The 19,625-nt window shown below is 46.6% G+C and overlaps 1 protein-coding gene across 1 annotated transcript in view; it reads right to left on the minus strand.

Annotated features, from left to right (window-relative positions):
* The window catches only part of CMBL (carboxymethylenebutenolidase homolog), a 22,376-nt gene extending 13,840 nt beyond the window's left edge, over positions 1–8,536 (minus strand). The window contains exon 1 of the mRNA XM_059416903.1: positions 8,353–8,536. The gene's annotated coding sequence lies outside the window, so the exon portion shown is untranslated. The remainder of the gene's footprint in view (positions 1–8,352) is intronic.
* Between the last annotated feature and the right edge of the window lie 11,089 nt (positions 8,537–19,625).

Consider the following 19,625-nt stretch of genomic DNA (forward strand, 5'->3'; position numbering starts at 1 on the left):
GTCCTGGGATAGAGCCCTACATCGGGCTCCCTGTTTGGCAGGAAGCCTGCTTCTCCCTCTCCCACTCCCTCTGCTTCTGTTCCCTCTCATGGTCTCTCTCTGTGTCAAAGAAATATACAAAATCTTTTAAAAAATAAGAGTAGGGGCGCCTGGGTGGCTCAGTGGGTTAAAGCCTCTGGCTTCGGCTCAGGTCATGATCTCAGGTCCTGGGATCGAGCTCTGCTCAGCAGGGAGCCTGCTTCCTCCTCTCTCTCTGCCTGCCTCTCTGCCCGCTTATGATCTCTCTCTCTGTGTCAAATAAATAAAATCTTTTAAAAAAATAAATAAAAAATAAGAGTAAATAAAAAGGAAGAATTCTTACAAATCAACAAGAAAAAGACAACCCAAGAGAAAAATGCTCCAAAGATAGGAACAGGCAACACACAAACGGGTACACGTGAATGGCACATAGACATATGAAAAGATATCCAACCTCACTGGTATCTAAGAAATCGTACTATTTTGTACATGACACAGATACTATTTTGCACCTTGCAGATTGGGAAATGTCTGTTAGCACCAAGAGCCGTTACGCACGCGGGGAAAAGGGAGGGAACACGAACAGATACAGACTCTGGAAAGTACTCTGACAAGGTCTAGCAAAGTCAAAGATGCAGACACCCTGCAACCCAGAAATCCCACAACTGTGTGTGGGATTTCTATTCCCTAGAAAAATTTAAACCTCTGTGTGCATGCAAGCACACACACACACACACACACACACACACACACACACACTCATGCCCATATGTGGTGACTATGGAAAAAGATGCTTTTGGTGGCACAGATGTGATGACGGTAACAGGAAGCAATCTGACTTTCAGGAGAACAGGATAAACTGATGTATCCGTTGTTGTGGGTTGACTTATGTCCCCAGAAAGACATGTTCAAGTCCTAACTCCCAGAATCTATAAATGTGCCCTTACTTGGAAACAGGGTCTTTGCAGAAGTAATCAAGTCAAGGTGCGGTATCTGGGTGGCTCAATCAGCTAAGGGTCTGACTCTCTTGATTTCGGCTCAGGTCCTGGGATCAAGCCCATCAGGTTCCACGCTCAGCAGGGAGTCTGCTTGAAACTCCCTCTCTCTCCCTCTGCCCTTCCCCCCTCAAATAAATAAATCTTAAATTTAAAAAAAAAGTTAACATGAGGTCACCCTGGATGAGAGTGGCCACTACCTCAGCAGCTAGTATGCTTGTATGAAGAGGGAAATTCAGATACAGAGACACAGGGGAGGAAGGCCCCATGAAGACACAGGCAGAGACTAGAGGGAGGCTCCTACCAGCCAAGGAACACGGGGCAGTGCTAGCAACCATCAGAAACGAGAGGAGAAGCAAGGAAGGATTCCCCTCTGCAGGTTTCAGAGAAAGCAGGGCCCTGCTGACACCCTTGTTTCAGACTTCTGGCCCCCAGAACTGTAAGAATACACTTCTGTTGTCTTACGACCCCCGGCTGTTTCCTATTTGTTACGGCAGCCACAGGAAACAAATACACTCAGAAACAAAGTACACGTATACTTCCAATATGATACATCTTAGCAACATAATGCTAGATAAGACAATGGCCCTTTTGATGCTAAATAAATACTAAAAAGAAAAATATTTCTTTTACTAATAAATATACTGTCATAAAAGTATAACGCATGGGAATAAACACACCACCATTAGACAGTGGTTTCTGGTGAGGGAGAGAGGGTGGAGACCACTGGCTTTAGCTGCATTTGTTACATTTTATTGCCTCAAAGTTCCAATTAAAGACAAAATGTTCACATTTTTTAAGCTTGGGTCATGTGACTATGGGTGCCTGTTAGACTCTTTCCTGCACCTCCCAGGATACTTTAGAAAGGAAATAACTAAATTTTAAAAGAAACACAAATTCAGAGCTAATAGTTTAGGCAAAGAAAATCTGAAACTATTCCTCATGGTTTTGTTTTCACAAGCTCAGTCATAAAACTATTATTAGTAAGAGAGGTCACAACAATCCAGGACCAACAGACGCAAATCTTATGTCTAATGCACTCTTTGTGGACAGCTGGTTCCTTTGGCTGATTTCTTTCTTTCTTTTTTTTTTTTAACTTAAATTCTGTTTAGTTGACATACGGTTTAGCATCAGTTCCAGGAGTGGAGATGAGTGGTTCATCATTTATACACAACACCCAGGGCTCATCACAACAAGCCCTCCATAACGCCCATCCCCCGCCCAGCCCATCCCTCCCATCTTCCTCTAGCAACCCTCAGTTTGTTCTCCACAGTTAAGACACTCTCGTGATTTGACTCCCTCTCTCTCAGCCCCCTCCCAAATAGTCATGTTTTGTTTCTTAAACTCCACATGAGTGAAATCATACAGTATTTGTCTTTCTCTGATTGACATATTTCACTTAGCATAATACACTCTAGCTCCTTCCACATCATTGCAAATGGCAAGATTTCATTCTTTTTGATGGCTGAGTAGTAGTCCATTGTGTGTGTGTGTGTGTGTGTGTGTGTGCGCGCGCGCGCGCGCGTACGTGCATGAGTGTATGTGTGTGTGCACATACATATATACCACTTCTTTATCCATTCATCGGTCGATGGACACTTGGAACTATTTCCATAGCTTGGCAACTGTTAATAATGCTTCCATAAACAGCAGGGGGTACGTACTCCTTTGAATGTGTATTTTAGAATACTTTGGCTAAATCCCTAGTAGTGCAATTGCTGGGTCGTAAGGTAGCTCTATTTTTAACTTTTTGAGAAACTGCCATACTGTTTTCCAGAGTGGCTGCCCCAGTTTGCACTCCCACCAACAGTGTGGGAGGGTTTCCCTTTCTCTGCATCCTCGCCAACACCTGTTGTCCCATGTTGTTAATTTTAGCCGTTCTGACAGGTGTGAGGTGGTATCTCATGGTGGTTTTGATTTGTATTTCCCTGATGATGAGAGACGTTGAGCATCTTTTCATGTGTCTGTTAGCCATCTGGATGTCCTCTTTGGGAAAATGTCTATTTATGTCTTCTGCCCATTTCTTAAGTGGATTATTTGTTTTACGTGTGTTGAGTTTAATAAGTTCTTTATAGATTTTGGATACTAACCATTTATCGGATATGTCATTTGCAAATATCTTCTCCCATTCTATAGGCTGCCTTTTAGTTTTGTTGAGTTTCCTTTGCTGTGCAGAAGCTTTTTATCTTGATGAAGTCCCCATAGTTCATTTTTGCTTTTGTGTCCCTTGCCCCTGTTGACATGTCTAGGAGGAAACTGCTACAGCCAAGGTCAAAGAGGTTGCTGCCTCTGTTCTCCTCTAGGATTTTGATAGTTTCCTGTCTCACATTTAGGTCTTTCACCCATTTTGAATTTATTTTGTGTGTGGTGTAAGAAAATGGTCCAGTTTCATTCTTCTGCATGTGACTGTCCAATTTTCCCAACACCATTTGTTGAAGAGACTGTCTTTTTTCCATTGGACATTCTTTGTCCTGCTTTGTTGAAGATTAGTTGACCATAGAGTTGAGGCTCCATTGCTGGGCTCTCTATTCTGTTCCACTAATCTATGTGTCTGTTTTTGTGCCAGTACCATACTGTCTTGATGATTACATATTTGTAATGGAGCTTGAAGCCCAGAATCATGATGCACCAGTTCTGCTTTTCTTTCTCAGGATTGCTTTGGCTCTCTGGGGTCTTTTTTGGTTCCATACAAATTTTGGGATTGCTTATCCTAGCTCTATAAAAAATGCTGGTGGTATTTTGTTAAGGATTGTATTAAAAGTGTAAATTGCTTTGGGTAATATAGACATTTTAAGAACATCTGCTCTTCTAATCAAAGAGCATGGAGTGTTTTTCCATTTCTTTAAGTCATCTTCCATTTGTTTTCTAAGTTTTGTTTTTTTTTTAAGATCTGATTTATTTGACAGAGATCACAAGTAGGCAGAGAGAGTGGGGAAACAGGCTCCCTGCCGAGCAGAGAGCCCCGCCCAATGCGGGGCTCCATCCCAGAACCCTGAGATCATGACCTGAGCCAAAGGCAGAGGCTTAACCCACTGAGCCACCCAGGTGCCCCAACTTCCTAAGTATTTTATGATTTTTAGAGTATAGATCTTTCACCTCTTTGGTTAAGTTTATTCCTAAGTATCTTATGGGTTTGGTGCAGTTGTGAATGTGATCGATTCCTAGATTTCAGTTTCTGTGGCTTCATTATTGGTGTCCAGGAATGCAACAGATTTCTGTTTATTGATTTTATATCCTGCAATTTGCTGAATTCATGTATCAGTTCTAGCAATGTTTTGGTGGAGTCTTTGGGTTTTCTACAGAGTATTATGTCATCTACAAATCCTGAAAGTTTGATTTCTTCCTTGACAATTTGCATGTCCTTAGGCTGATTTCTTACCTGACTTGTCCTATGGGGCTGCAGAGACCCAAAAAAATCGTGGCCATTTCAAAGTGCCCTTGAGCCTAAATCTTTTTTCTTTATCTCTAACTGATACCCACTTTCTAGAACGGAAGTTTATGGCCAGGAGAGCCACCATCTGGACTGATCTGCACAAAGGGGCAGTACCCAGGACAGGCTGGGTATGGAAAGCTTAACTCCAGCCAGACCCATCAATGGCACAACACGGGTCTGTGTTCTAGGTCAAGCAGATTTTCCAAGGACCTCTCTCCACTGTGGCTCCCAGGGAAAGAGCCTCAGGGCAGTTCTACTGACTGGAGGACACAATGTCTGGACATCCCTTTCAGGATTTTGGCTTTGCCCCGCCCCTCCCCAAATGACACATTTTTTTGTTTTTTTGTTTTTTTGTTTTTTTTTAAGATTTTATTTATTTACTTGACAGAGAGAAATCACAAGTAGATAGAGAGGCAGGCAGAGAGAGAGAGAGAGGGAAGCAGGCTCCCCGCTGAGAGCCCGATGCGGGACTCGATCCCAGGACTCCGAGATCATGACCCGAGCCGAAAGCAGCGGCCCAACCCACTGAGCCACCCAGGCGCCCGACATTTGTTAAAGGAGACTTTTCAGAAAAAAATAAAAAGATGACTCTCATAAGTTTTTTTTTTTTTTTTTAATGAACACATTAAGGATTTTATTGTACTCATATAATAGGAGGGAATGAGGCAGCTATGACAGCTCGTTGGAAGGGAGAAGGAAAGAGCACAAACGTATGCAGAATAAAGGCATCACAAAAGGAGAGAAGTCTGAGATCTCGAAAGGAGAGAAAACAGGTTTTACCACAGGTGGGAGGAAGCCAACTGATCCTCCACCAGAGGTGACAGAAGTTACTAACTCACTGGTTACCAGCGACTTACAAAGAATCATGGTGGCACCAAGGGGCTAGAATCAGACAACCCAGAAGGGTGTGCCACCGGTGACAGAGGCTGTCCCCAAAAAACACAAAGTTTTTTCTGTGTGACATTCATCATGAGGTCGCTCACGGTGAGCAAAAGTTTTCCTCCTATTGGGGAAAATCCACAGGGATGGGACAGTGGGTCTGACACAGACGGTGGGAGCCTCATAAAATGTATCAAGGAGGGCTTTTCTGGAGAACCTGGCTGGCTTGGTCCTTAGAGCATGCAAGTCTTGATCTCGGGGCTATGAGTTTGAGCCCCATGTCAGGTGCAGAAATTACTTTAAATCTTAAAAAATAATAATAATAATTAAACAGAAGAAGAAGGGCTCTTCTGTTTCATAGAAGGTGGGCTTGGCAGCACTCACTGGCCACCTCGAGATCGGATCTGTGGTCTCCAATAGTGAAGCCTCTGGAAGTCAGAACGCTCCTCCTGGCACCAAGGATAACCAAGACGCGCCCCTGCAGAAGAGACCCTGACTGGCACCTTCTTTACGAGGCCACACTGGCTAGCAGCGCTAACATCTCACCATCCGCCCGTGACCTTCATGCAAGATGCAACAAGACTGTGAATGACCTCAAGGCCCCCTCTCCCAAAGTGACTTACGGTCCCTTCACCAAGCTCCTCTGAACTCTCCTCTCAAATAGACCCTGATTTGGGGGTTCCATTCCAGTAAGAATCTAAGTCAGCTTCACAGAATTCCTGACTCTTCAAATCTAATCTGATTCCTCATCCTCCACAGCCCACACCCACACCCCACCCCTAGGGTGAGGTCTGATCCCGCTGGCTTGTCTTTTGCAAGAACCCATTCAATCGGTTTTCCAGAACTCCCATCCCCTAGGATGCTTCCTTCCTCTTAGCGATTTTCCATCCACTGACCCCCGCTCCACTCTTTGGCTCTAAATTCCCACTTTTCTTTGTTATTTCCGAAGTTGAGCCCCATCTCTCTCCCCCACTGTAAAACCCCACTTTACTGGTCCCTAGCTCTATCCCAATGGTCCTGAGTAAGGTCTGCTTTCCATTCTTTACCAAATGCCATGAATGAATGATTTGTCCTCCCACACCCTACAGCCCTACTTCACATACCAAGGGTTTCTACGATATCACAAGTCAAGACCCACGGGGATCACTGGTGCCTGTTTGATCTGCCAATTCCCAGGGGCTGACATGTCCTGTCCTCTCTCCTAACTGGAACCTTTCTGAGGCATTCCTTTGCCCCCATATATCTCCATGCTTCCTGACTCCTCTCTTGAACCAGTTATAACATCTGCCTGGTTCCCTTTTTCATGAATGAAATAGAATCTTTTAAAATGTGCTCATTAAAAATTTTTTTTTTTTTAAGTAATCTCTACACCCAACATGGAGCTCGAACACACAACCCCGAGATCAAGAGTCTCACGCTCTACCAAGGGAGGCAGCCGGGTGTCCCAACACGGGCTCATTTTTATATCTGTATGAGAGTCACGATTTTACCTCTCGCTGAAAATTATCTTTTAACCGCGATGGAACAACATTCCCTTTTTCTCACTGGAAGTCAAAAAGCAAGAAACGGGTGGTAAAGCATGGTCCAGCAAGTCTGGCTTTCCTGCTCTCATACCCTCAAGGATTTCAATAATTCGTAAGTCAGACTTCTCTATGCAATGACGTTCTCCAGCAGAAACAGAGAAAACAGATTTCCAAGAGCAAAGGGAACAGGCGCCAATGGGACTCTAACCAGCAACGGTATCAAGGAATAAATCGCTAGAAGCTTCAGAGATTTGGAAACCATCAGCAAGCCAAACACAGGCTAAAAGGTACCAGGAAGGCAGTGGCGGAGGGAAGGCTCGGGGTTTTCCCGTACTGGGTAAACAAAGCAGAAACTTGCCTGGCCACTGATTCCCGATCTTGAAGCTGGGAAGGCTCAGCCGCCGCCCTACTTATGCGTCTACCCCCACGATGATCCTACAACTCCAGATATTTATTTGTCAGCAATCCTGCCTGTATTTTCCAGAGGGTCCAGGTCTAGGCAGCAAGCATTAGAAAGGCAGACGGATCAGCCCGCTGGCCTGCAAGCATGCCAGTCACGTGGCCGCCTCTGGCCTTCTCTCAAGTTCTCCTGAGGCCTGGAGAGCCCTGCCCCCAGACACCTGCGGGGCTCACTTCTGACCACCTTCTTTTCCGTGGGCTTTGGAAACAACAGGTTGTGTTTGCTCCAGGCACAGCCAGCCCAGTCAAGGGACAGGCAGCCCTAGGGTCAGCCCTAGGGTCAGAATGCTTGCTTAAATGACTATCCTAAGGAATGTAAATATTTTGCAGATTCCAAACTCTTGAGACGGAAAAGACCTCCAGGGCACAGACAAAGTGGTCACCTGCTAGTGTGACCTCACGGGCCTCCAGTCAGCAGTGTCCACCTTCTCAGGAGATCCCTCCCCGAATTCTGCCCCTAAAAGCCCTCATTTGCAAGCCATCCAGGATTCTGGACTTCCGGGCATTGGCTGCCTGCTCTCCCGGGTAGCGCCACTCCAATAAACCCGCTGGCTCTCTCCTCGGCAAAAGCTCGGTGTCCATTTTCACCGGCTTGCTGCCTATCTGGGGGGCAAACTCTCCCTTGGTTCGGCTACATTTTGATGCACATGTGCTCATTCTCCCCGCAGGCTTATGCTGGGAAGAACCAGACAACCCAAGGTCCAACTGTAGGTCAGTAATTCCAGAGCATTCCGTGGCATGAAAGAAAGGCACCAGATAAATGGGAAAACTTAACACGAGTTTCCGTACTACAGTATGACTTCAACTACGCTTTTCAACCTTGTGGCTAAACCACGCGGGACAACACACCAAGGCGGGCTGGCCAGGGCTGCTTTTCCGCGGTGACAAGGTACTATGCCGCTTTGGTACAAAGTCAGGTTTTGAACAAGGGCTTCGATCGGCTCGTGACCTGCGCGCACGGCGGACTCGCTCTACCTCCGGCAAACGCGCGCGCGAGAGAGCAGAGCGGGCTGCGCGCGTTCCTGGGCCCGCGCAGTGCACGTACCTGTCCGCCGCCCGGAGCCTGCGTTCTCCCCGCGCCGAGACGGCCCGCCGAGCCCGGGGACTGGCGGGGCGGGCGGGGCGGAGGCGCCTCCCGCCGGGACGGAAGTGGACGCGCTGACGGAGGGCGGCGGATCCCTGCGGGCCAGTGGCTGCCCCGGATTCGCAGCCTCCCGCCAAGGCCCGGCGGGAGGGAGGGAGGGGGAGGGGCGGGGGGAGGCCTGGAGGGCACGGGGCGGGTGGGGGAGGGGGGAAGGGCGGGGCGGGGGGGGGAGAAGGCGGGGAGCGGCGAAGGCAGGGAGGCGGGAGGCGGGAGGGAGCCCCGAAGCAGGAAGACGCCCCGCCCGTGAAATTTGCATGAGCGCCGGCCTCGTAGGACCTGTTGTGAGTCTGGATTAGGCCATTTTTTTAAAAATAAATTGTTACATAGTTCCATATTCATCGTTGTCCTCCACTTCATGCTTTGGTCCCCGAAAATCGTCATAACCAATTGCTTTGGATGCAAATGTTAAGAAAAGAGGAAGAAACGCGCATTAGGAAAATCAGTGACAGTGGCGAAAGGAGCAGCTTTCTGAAGCCACAAGAAGTTAATCCCAGGTCTTGGAACCCCAAAGGGAACCTCATTAATTTAGTTGCTTCTAATCGGAAAATGCATGAGTCCAGACTGAGGGTGACTTTTTCCTTCAGGGATCTTTCGTGCAGAGAGAAGGCAAATCAGTAAGATAGAAAGACCGCGGCAGGAAGGTTTGTGAGGGAGACAGCTTGTTGTTCAAGGGTAACCGTCCGGCAAAGATAGAATCACGATGCTCGCACACGTGTGAAAATGACCCGTGTTAAAGATTTTACGCTCCTCATTCATTAATGAAGGATCCAGGCAGATGTTAGAACGAGTTCAGAGGCGCAGGGGTGGCTCAGTCCTTTAAACATGCGGCTCTTGATTTCAGCTCAGGTCGTGATCTTAAGGTTGTAAGATTAAGCCCCCACCAGTTCCGCAAGCCTGGAGCCTGCTTGAGATTCTCTCTCCCTCTGCCCCTCCCCGGACTCACATGCACTCTCTCTTTGTCTCTCAGATAAATAAATAAATAAAACCTTTAAAAAAAAAAAAATGTTTTAAAAGAACAGCTCAAAAGAAAAACCCCAAGGGCGCCTGGGTGGCTCAGTGGGTTAAGCCTCTGCCTTCGGCTCAGGTCATGATCTCAGGGTCCTAGGATGGAGTCCCGCATAGGGCTCTCTGCTCAGCAGGGAGCCTGCTTCCTCCTCTCTCTCTGCCTGCCTCTCTGCCTACTTGTGATCTCTGTCTGTCAAATAAATAAATAAAAATCTATAAAAAAAAAAAAAAAGAAAAGAAAAGAAAAACCCCAAAAAATCATACATTTGCGTTTATAAAGAGTAAAAAATTGTTGAAAGTGTAGAAGGAGGCAAACTGGCTTTCTTCCAGGGGATAGGAAAGGAGAGCGGGTGATACAGGACGGTCTCGGTGTCTGCCATTTACGTGCAACTTACACAATTGTCAGGCGTCTCCAAGACATTGAAAGATGAGAATCAGCCTGGAAAACATCTTCTAGACAAGCCTAGTTTTCCATCAATGCACAAAATTGTTCCTATAAGACTGTTTTGAAGCACTTTCCAGCATCTTGGAAGTACCATTGACATAGAAAGACCAGATATGACTAATGACACGTCATTTTTCTTTATTTGCTAATAATTTGGCTCCCTAAGCATCATTACTAACTTCTGATTTAATAACACAGTGGTTAACACGCGATAGTTCATAATCTCGAGACTCTTTGCCTTGCTGCAGTTTGCTGGCTCAGTGTTAAAGTTACTTAAAAAAAAAAAAAAAAGTTGTCTCCCCATCAGTCTCAATTAACAAAATGTGCTGTAGATTCAAATGTTATGAGGCAGCCCTTTATTACAAAATACGCCTCTGCCACAGTATTCAAAAGCAGTTAATTCCTACCATTTTCCCACCTTGTTTCCCAAAAGGATCTAGCAGATCCTTCGTACGGTTTAACCCATCATTTAACTTGTCCCTTTCACTAGAGCCCCGCTGGACTCCTTCCTGCCCTGCCCTTTCCTTCCTGCGGTGTTCCCACCTTGGGGAGAAGGCGGCCCTCTCTCTTACCATTTATACAAATCATCTTCAGCTTTTAGAATTCTTCTCCATGAAGCTTGCTTGAGTGCTACAACTCTTCTTCTTCCTTTTTTTTTTTTTTTTGAAGATTTTATTTATTTATTTGAAGGTGAGAGTGAGCAAGAGAGAACACGACCAGGGAGGAGCAGCAGAGGGAGAGGGAGAAGCAGGCCGCCTGCTGAGCGGGGAGCTTGACCTGAGCTCTGTCCCAGGACCATGAGATCATGATCTGAGCCAAAAGCAGAGCTTAACCCACTGAACCACCCCGGCTACAACTCTTTTGCAATTCCCTCATCTACATTCCTAAAGAACTATTCCTTTGGCATTTTGTACTATAAACACGGTCACCGGGTAAGTATCATGTTCTCATGGAAGAAAGCCTTGTTTACACAAATGTAGTGACCTGAGGTTTCTCGGAGCAGAATGCTATGAGTATTCTACTCTTAAAGCATCAGAGCTCAATGAAGAATGCTTCCCATTCCTGTCAATTTTCCTTAACCCACAGACGTGTTCCTTCTCTTTGGATTTGGTTTCCTTAACAATAAAATGAGGGATGACACCAGATATGGTTCTCAACTTTTAGCCTCCAAATCCCCTGGAGCGCTTGGGAAAGGGCAGGGCCCCAACCAGAGCCTCTGATCCAGAGGGGTCCAGGATGGACCTTGGGAATTTGCCCGTCCAACAAGATTTTGGGTGATGACGCTGACATTTCTGGTCCAAAGACGACATTTTGAGAACCAAGCCCAGAGTTAGAGACTAGCGAACCCACTTAACCGATCATCAAAACCACTTAGGAAACTTGCAAAGGAAATTCGGATGTCCTGGGCTCAGACCTCCTGAGCCAGAATCTTCATAAGTGACACAGGGAGAATTCGTATTTCAAAAAAGCTTCCCTGACGACTCTTATAATGGACAGAATTTAGGACCTGATTGAACTAGATAATCTGTACAAGTCATGTCACTGTCGACCTTCCATGGTTTTATATCCTGAGTTCAGCAAGAAAAGCTCAGCTGAAGGACGACAGGGGTAACTCCCAGGCTAGGATATCCCCTGTAGCTCAGTCAAACTGGAAACATACAAGAAAAGGGAGTTCTGGGGAAAATGGCTGGGTCTAGCCAAGAGGACTCACTGACAACCCATCTCACCACGGTGGGTACTCTTCCTGTCCTCCCTATTGTTATCCGCTGGATATTTATTTATCGTCATCGACACTTATTTATCGTCAAACAGATCCCTTTATATCCCAGTCTGAAATGTCTGTAATCAAATTATTTTACTGCCTTGGAATTTCTCCAAAATAATGGGTAGGTGTTTATGGGTTGTTTTTTTTTTCCACATCTGAATAATTATTCAGTTATCACCAAGAAGCTACCAAAGTGTTACCACCAAGAACACACTGAGGGGCAGCCTTACCCATAAATTCTTGTTTCTATCCGGAAATGCGCAAATTTCTCACAACACCCAAAATGACAGTTTTTCAGATTCCCCAATTTTCGTTCCAAATTCCTCTGGAAAATTCATCACACAAGTTAACATTGAACCCAGGCTCTTTAAAAATTGTTTAAAGTTACATTCTTACAGGAATACTTGGGTGTCGGCGGACACTAGGATTTCACGGAGTGCCTTAATAGGCGGAAGAACTATGACTCAGCAGACACAGCAGGTTATCTTTCCAAAGCTGTTTTAGTTTTCCTTATGAAATGAGGAACGAAAGTCCAGGGACTGAATGAACCCAAGCTGAATTAACAAACAGGGCAAAGGCAAAGCTCACAAGACTGCTGACTCTGCTAAAACCCCACGATTAACACTGACCTTGAAGGCAAGGTCACGAAAAGTATTCCGTGGAACTGTTCCTCCCAAGAAATCTTGGAACACCATCAGAAAAAGTGCTGGTGTGTTTCAGAACATCTCGAAATAATACCTGAGGGAGAACATATTCCAGCTCATCTGTTACCTCTTATGGGGCCCGAGCTGCTGACTCAGTTCCCACCCCCGACCCCGCAGCCTCCGATGCAGCTGGAGGTAGCCAGCTGGGAGAGCGTCGTGTCTTGTGTGCAATGCAGGCACTGCCAGTGAAGACAGGTCAGAAAGCTGTGGAAAAGAAAGCAACTGGCTTCTGGAGGATTCTTCAGCCAGTCGGCCATCTTGTCACCTCCCAGAGAGAATGCCTAAATTTCGCTAAATTTGTTTCATCAATCTCTTTTTTTTTTTTTTTTTTTTTTTTGGCCCAAGTGTGTAAGTTACGGACAACCTGACATTTTGCCCCTCACAAAAATGTGTGGTAGTCAGCCTCCAAGATGACCCATAATGTGCTCCTTCTTCTGGGAATTCACACCCTCCTGTAGGCTCCGCCCACAAATGGAAGGGAGAGGACACAGAAGCAGTGTGTCTCTTCCGGATTGGGGTTATAAAAGATGGCTTCCATCTTGCATTCTCTCTCGTGCACTTTCAGATCCTTTCTCTGGAGGAAGTCAGCAGCCACGTCATGAGTATCACTGTGGAGAGGCCCACAGAGCAAAGAGGGTCCCTGATCGATAGCCACCTGCCTAGACCATTGTGAATATGGGTCCCCCAGCTCCTGTCCAGTTTCAGTGACCACAACCCCAGCCGGCATCTTGATGGTGACCTCCCGAGAGACCATGTACCAGAGTCAGCTGGCTGAGCCACTCCCGGGCTCCTGACCCTCACACACAGCAGAATAATAATTTCTAGTTTTTCAAGTTGATAAGCTTGAGGCTAAATTGTTACATAGTGGTAAATAGTTGATACATACTTTTTTAAACTATTGTCCCACATTTGTTTTAGGGGCTTCCATCGTTTTTTGTTCTGTGTACCCATGTCACATTATTTAGTTATCATGGTTTTTTGGTGGATACTCAAGTTCCTCGCTCCATCTTCAACATCATTTTGGCTCTTTCTGACCCTTTACTTTGCTGTATTAATTCTGGGATCTTAGTGTTAGCTTCCATGAAAAATACCTAACAGGATTTTAAAGATTTTATTTATTTATTATTTTTTATTTATTTATTTGACAGACAGAGATCACAAATAGGCAGAGAGAGAGAGAGAGAGAGGGAAGCAGGCTCCCCGCTGAGCAAAGAGCCCGATGCGGGGCTCGATCCCAGGACCCTGAGATCATGACCTGAGCCGAAGGCAGCGGCTCAACCCACTGAGCCACCCAGGTGCCCCCTTAACAGGATTTTAATTAACCTTTTCGTTAAAATGGCACTGATATGTTAATAAGCGAGTTGCATGATTCCTGAGTGTTTTCCCATGTACAGAACAGACGCTTGTCCTGGGTCCAGAGCCTCGGTTGAGCCTCAGTGAAAGGGCCATTTGAGGGGGTAGGTTCCCCAGAGAAGAGAAACCCCGCCGGACAGGACCAGAGATGAAATCAGGCCAATTTTTCTTTTCCCGTCTAATGAGTTAGTTGCAAATTTTTTTTTAAGATTTTATTTATTTATTTGACAGAGAGAGATCACAAGTAGGCAGAGAGGCAAGCAGAGAGAGGAGGAAGCAGGCTCCCTGCTGAGCAGAGAGCCCGATGTGGGGCTCAATCCCAGGACCCTGGGATCATGACCTGAGCTGAAGGCAGAGGCTTTAACCCACGGAGCCACCCAGGCCCTTCTGCAATTCTTGAAACCCTTTCTTTGAAATGGCCTCTTCTCAACCTTTAGTTGTGGGGTTTGTTCTGCCTGTTTTCAGGTTGATTTCTGGGGTATTGGGGATGATTTCAGAGTGATCTAGTTGTAGTTGGGGGGCCTCCTGCTCGGCTGCCACCTGGCCCGCACACTCCCTGCATTGTATCCTACACCTGCAAGGAGGAAGCTGCTGTTCCCAAACCCTCCCACGGGGGAGCCACCTGGGGCAGAGGGCTGTGCTGAGAGTGCTAGAGAGAGCCTGAGGGGCCTTGAAGAGGCTGTTCCTAGGAAAGCCATGGTGCCTAAAGGTTCAGGGAAGAGCTTGCAGGAGAGAGAGGTAACTGTTTCTAGAACCTGGAGAGAGAGGGCCTGGCTTTGCTGCTGCCTGTAGACACGTGGACAGAAGGAAGCGCACGGGCGGACTCACAATCTAGTTCAGGAGATTTCGCACCCAAGTACTGAAGTGCTTCCTGGTCTCTTCTCGTGGCTTCCAGTAAGACGCAAGAGAAGAGGGTTGAAGAAAAATCAAAAGGAGCTACGACTGGATGGTTTTGAAAATTCTCAACCTTCCCAGATGGTGATTTACGCTAGAAGAAAAGAATGGCTTCCAAGGCGGGGCCCGGCCGGGAACACTGGGGTCCAGAGAGAAACCCGAGAGCAAACCTGTCGAACCACTCTGAAGAGATTTCAGGAAGATGGAAGGTCGGAGGGACCCCAGAGTACCCTTCTCAGACAACAGGCCCTTTAAAGAGATTAAAGGTGTACCTCGTGCTGCGTCAGAATGCTGTGTCCCCTCCAACTCCATGTTTGGAAATCCACATCCCTCGGGCAGGGATGTTAGGAGGGGAGGCCGCTGGGGTGATGAGGTCATGAGGGTAGAGCCCTCAGAATGGGGTTAGAGTCCTTACGAAAGAGACTGACAGACCCACAGAGCTGCCCGGCCTTGGCCACCCAGTGAAGTAAATCCGCAGCCTGGACGAGGCCTCTCACGGCCACACTGACGCCCTGATATCAGACTTCCAGAACCTCAAGATAAACTGCACAGTGTGCGGTGTCTTGTTAGAGCAGTCCAAATGCGCCAGGATGCGCACAGGCCCTGGCAAAGGGCAGAGCTTCTAGAACATGTCCCCATACAGACCCTCAGCTGTGGGCAGGAGCCCAAGATGGAGAGGGGACCCGTCTCCGAGAGACTTGAGGGTGTCGTCTTTGTCTAATGGAGCGCATGCTCAGGAAAGTCACAGAAAATTCATAGCTTTTAAGAGAAAGACGCGCACAGGAAAATTGCCAGCTCAGACCGAAGGGGCAGAGACAGTACAAAATTCACCGGAGCCTGCGGACCCTCCAACTTCTCCTGGCAGGCGGCTGGCTGAGAATGTCGCTCAGGGGCTAACACCAGCTGCCTTTCACCAAAAAGGAAGGATGACTCACAGGGAGGAACCAAACACCCAGAGGCCCGAGTCCAAAGCCTTGGGAGTCTAGCTCCTAAGCCCCGAGACATAGCTGAAGAATGGACAGTATCCCCTGACTAGACTCTAGAATCTACACGGAGCAGCAACTTCTCCCTTGCTCTCATTTTTCTCCCTTTTGGAGCAAGAGCGTCTGGGGTGGTTTTCCTATGTCAGTCCCAAGATACATTCAGTGGGGAAGGGTGTTAGGGACCAAAAGTGTCTCCTCAACATTCAAACACCGAAATCCTAACACTTCCACGGGATAGTATGTGGAGATGGAACCTTGAGGGGGAATTAGGTTTAGATGAGGCCATGAAAATGGGGTCTTCATGATAGCACTGGTATCCTTATTGGAAAGACACCGAGAGCTAGCCCTTTCTCTCTCTCTGCCACGTGAAGATACACCAAGAAGGCAGCCAGCTCCAAGCCAGGAAGAGAGTCCTCCCCAACGCTTGACCATCACGGTATCCTCATCTGGGACACCGCAGGCCCCAGAACTGTTGTTCAGAAACCCCTCACCCCCGGTCTATAGTATCTTGTTACAGCAGCTGGAGCTGACTAATACAGAGGGAGTGGAGGGCCGACAACTTGTCAAGAAGAACCATGCTGGGGGAACTGTATTTAGGGAAATATAATCACACCCAGAAGGGATATACCTTGTGAGATTCTGGACGTAGAGCAGCCGCTATAGTAGCACGAAACTTCCGGGCACTCCGGAACGGGTTGGCTTAATTTGCACGCAGGAAGGATATGAGTCTTTGGTGGACCGTGACAGTCTACAAGCTGGCTGGCACCATCCCCCGCCTCCAGGATTCATGTGCCCCACAGTCGCCCCACAGTTAGTCCGCGTGACCCACAGCATACGGCAGAAATGATGACACTGCTGATGTTAACTTATTTTTATAAGTGCGGCTAACTTTTCCCTCGTCCTTTCTCTGTTTCTCTCTGTCTCTGAGAAGCCAGCAGCCCCGTCAGGAGGCCTACAGGGTAACTAACTGGGACTGGGGCCCAAAGCAGCAAGGGGCCAAGGCTTCTTTCCAGCTCCATAGGCCTGGCCCACTGTGGGCACAGACCCTCAGCCCCAGACAAGTTTCGGGGACCACGGTTCTGACCAGCATCCTGGCAGTAACCCTCCTAAGAGGGCTGGAGCCCGAACCACCTGGCTAAACCCCTCCTGGATCCTGACCCCCAGAAACTATATGAAACTGTGTGAATTAGTCATCTGTTCCTGATACTTTGACATCTGAAGGCTTGCTGACCTTGAGGGATTGTCCTTGGCAGGGCTAAGCCAAGACAGTGCAGACCTTTCATAGGCAAACCAAGCAATCCACAGCCTACGCTCCAGTCACTTCCTTATGGGACTCTCCTAGGGCTCTCCCACTCTGGGACCCCATCTACCTGCACCAGTCACCCAGGTCCCAGGCAACTGGAGAAAGCCCCAATGCCCCAGGGCCCCCTGGAACAATTCGCACTAGTCAATCTTAACCTTGCTTTCCCTGCTTTGCCAATTCTTCCTTGAAATGCACAAGTAAAGGCTCCTGCTCACATTTCCCCGTCACTCCCTCTGCCTCCTGGATGACCCTGGTGCTTCCCAGTGTGCCCCATCCCAGGCGGTGTACCTCTCCTTGGGGATGTGTGACAAACCAATGGGAGTCACCCCCTGATCTGTTGACTCACATTTAAAATACTGTGTTTTAGGGAATTTGTTACACACGCTAGATAAGTAATACACTTAAACACACCTGTCATTTTCCTTCATACCACAATGCCATCTTTACATCTAGGAAAATGAAAATGATTCCTTAATATCACCTAGGGGTGCCTAAGCATCTGCCTTCAGCTCAGGTTATGATCCCACGGTCCTGGGACTGAGCCCCATATTGGGCTCCTTGCTCAGCGGAGAATCTGCTTCTCCCTCTGCCTGCTTGTGTGATCTCTCTCTCTCAAATAAATAAATACTCAAAAATATATATAGGAGCGCCTGGGTGACTCAGTTGTTACACGTCTGCCTTCAGCTCAGGTCATGGTCCCAGTGTACTGGGATCAAGCCCCACATCGGGCTTCCTGCTCAGTGGGAAGCCTGCTTCTCCCTCTCTCACTCCCCCTGCTTGTGTTCCCTCTCTTGCTGTGCCTGTCTTTCTGACAAATAAATAAAATCTTTAAAAAAATTTATATATATATATATATAATATATCATTAGCTGATATATAGATATATATATCAGCTAATGCCTAGATCTACTTGTAAAGGTCCTCCATCTCCCTAGAAATGCCTTTACAACTGGTTTATTGGAGAACAGGATCCAAATAAGGTCTACATATTCTATTCCATGTTGAGTCTTTCAAGTCTCTTTTCAAAGTAGAATTTTCAAAAATGCAAAACCACAAGTCTCTTATTAACATAAACTAACTAGTACCAAATATTTAATTAACTCATTAGTGAGGGAGGCAGCAGGATGGTTAAACTGGTTAAAAGAAACTTTCAGAGATGAAAGCATTGGAGAATGGCTTATAGGTGTTTAAAATTCTGGTTAACAACCTCCCAGGCGATAAAACCGATCATCAAAACATTTTTTATTATCTTTGCAACCAGACAAGGAACGATTTGCATCCCTACAAGACAAAATTAAACTCAACTCCTGTCAGATAAGAATCATTTGCCTCTTTCAGTTTTGTACATGTTATCCTCCCCCTCACAGAATTGTCAACTATCTTAATGAATCTTAAACAGTCTGAAATGAAGGTGTACCCGCCCCGACCCCCCCTCAGAGCGTTAGTGTCCAGTATGTTGTTGAAAGGCAAGGAGAGCAAATCATGCATTTCCTATTTCCAAGTTTTGAGATTTGTCTTTCTTTCTTTCTTTTTTTAAATTTTTTTTCCTTAAGTAGGCTCCGGGTCCAGCATAGACGCTAGTCCAGTGTGCCCCATCCCAGGCGGTGTACCTCTCCTTGGGGATGTGTGACAAACCAATGGGAGTCACCCCCTGATCTGTTGACTCACAACCTTGAGATCAAGACCTGAGCTGAGATCAAGAGCCAGATGACTGACTGAGCCACCAGGCGCCCTGAGGTTTTCCTTTTTCTTAATGCTCTTTTAATCTAGAATAGTCTTCCCATTAGGTTGTTACCCTGCAAAAGTTCCCACATTCTGATTTTACCTGCTTCCTCCTAAGTGTACGTCAGTCGACTGTGATTTTAAAATCAACACCTCATTGTTAGGATAACACATGGCACTGAATACATGAGATGGTTTTTGTGCCCATGAGTTATTAAACTATTACAGGATGGTGAGCTAATGTTTTATTAATTTATTCACTCTGTCGTTGACCTCAAATTCAAACACGTCGGATTCCCATTGGGTACTCTAAAAATTGTGAATGTGGGTTTGTTTCAGGAGCACTATCCTGGGGTCACCTTTTGATGGTGAACCTGCTTCCATTTCCTCCAGGAGTCCTTGGTGCCTAACAGATAGAGGCTTCCTGATGGTTGTCTTTGAAACCCTGGCCTGCAAGTTTGAAAGGCCTCTTCTTCCCCACCCTTATTCCTTACCTCAGCAAGTCACTGAAGGTCTGGGAACTTCTGTTTTTCATAAACAACCCAGATTTTTCTCCTAGACATCAATTTCTAATTTGTTCTGCTTTCCCCATATGTCTTTAATATCATCCTCACGGCTTCTCTACCTGGTTTAGCAGAAGAAGCACCCCACAGGAAGCCCCTGGGTTTTCTTCAGAAAGAACTTTTCTCTGAAGCGAATGAGACACCCACTTGCCAGAAAAAGAAGAACATTTATCTTGCCAGATAAAAGAAGAGCATTTATGGAAAGGTGAACATTCTCATTTTCCTTATCGGCAGGCCAAGGATGACATCTAAATTCCTTCACCCGGAATTTGACCCAGTTATCCTCCTATATTTATTCACTTTTAATTTAGAAAAATGTTGAAAGTGTAAAAAAGTAAAGAATTAGTACAATGAACACATATGTACTCTCCACTGAGATTCCAGTGCTAATATTTTGGCTCTTTTTTTTAAAAGATTTTATTTATTTATTTGGCAGA

This window comes from Mustela nigripes, chromosome 12, assembly GCF_022355385.1.
Source record: "Mustela nigripes isolate SB6536 chromosome 12, MUSNIG.SB6536, whole genome shotgun sequence".
Taxonomy (NCBI): Eukaryota; Metazoa; Chordata; class Mammalia; order Carnivora; family Mustelidae; genus Mustela; species Mustela nigripes.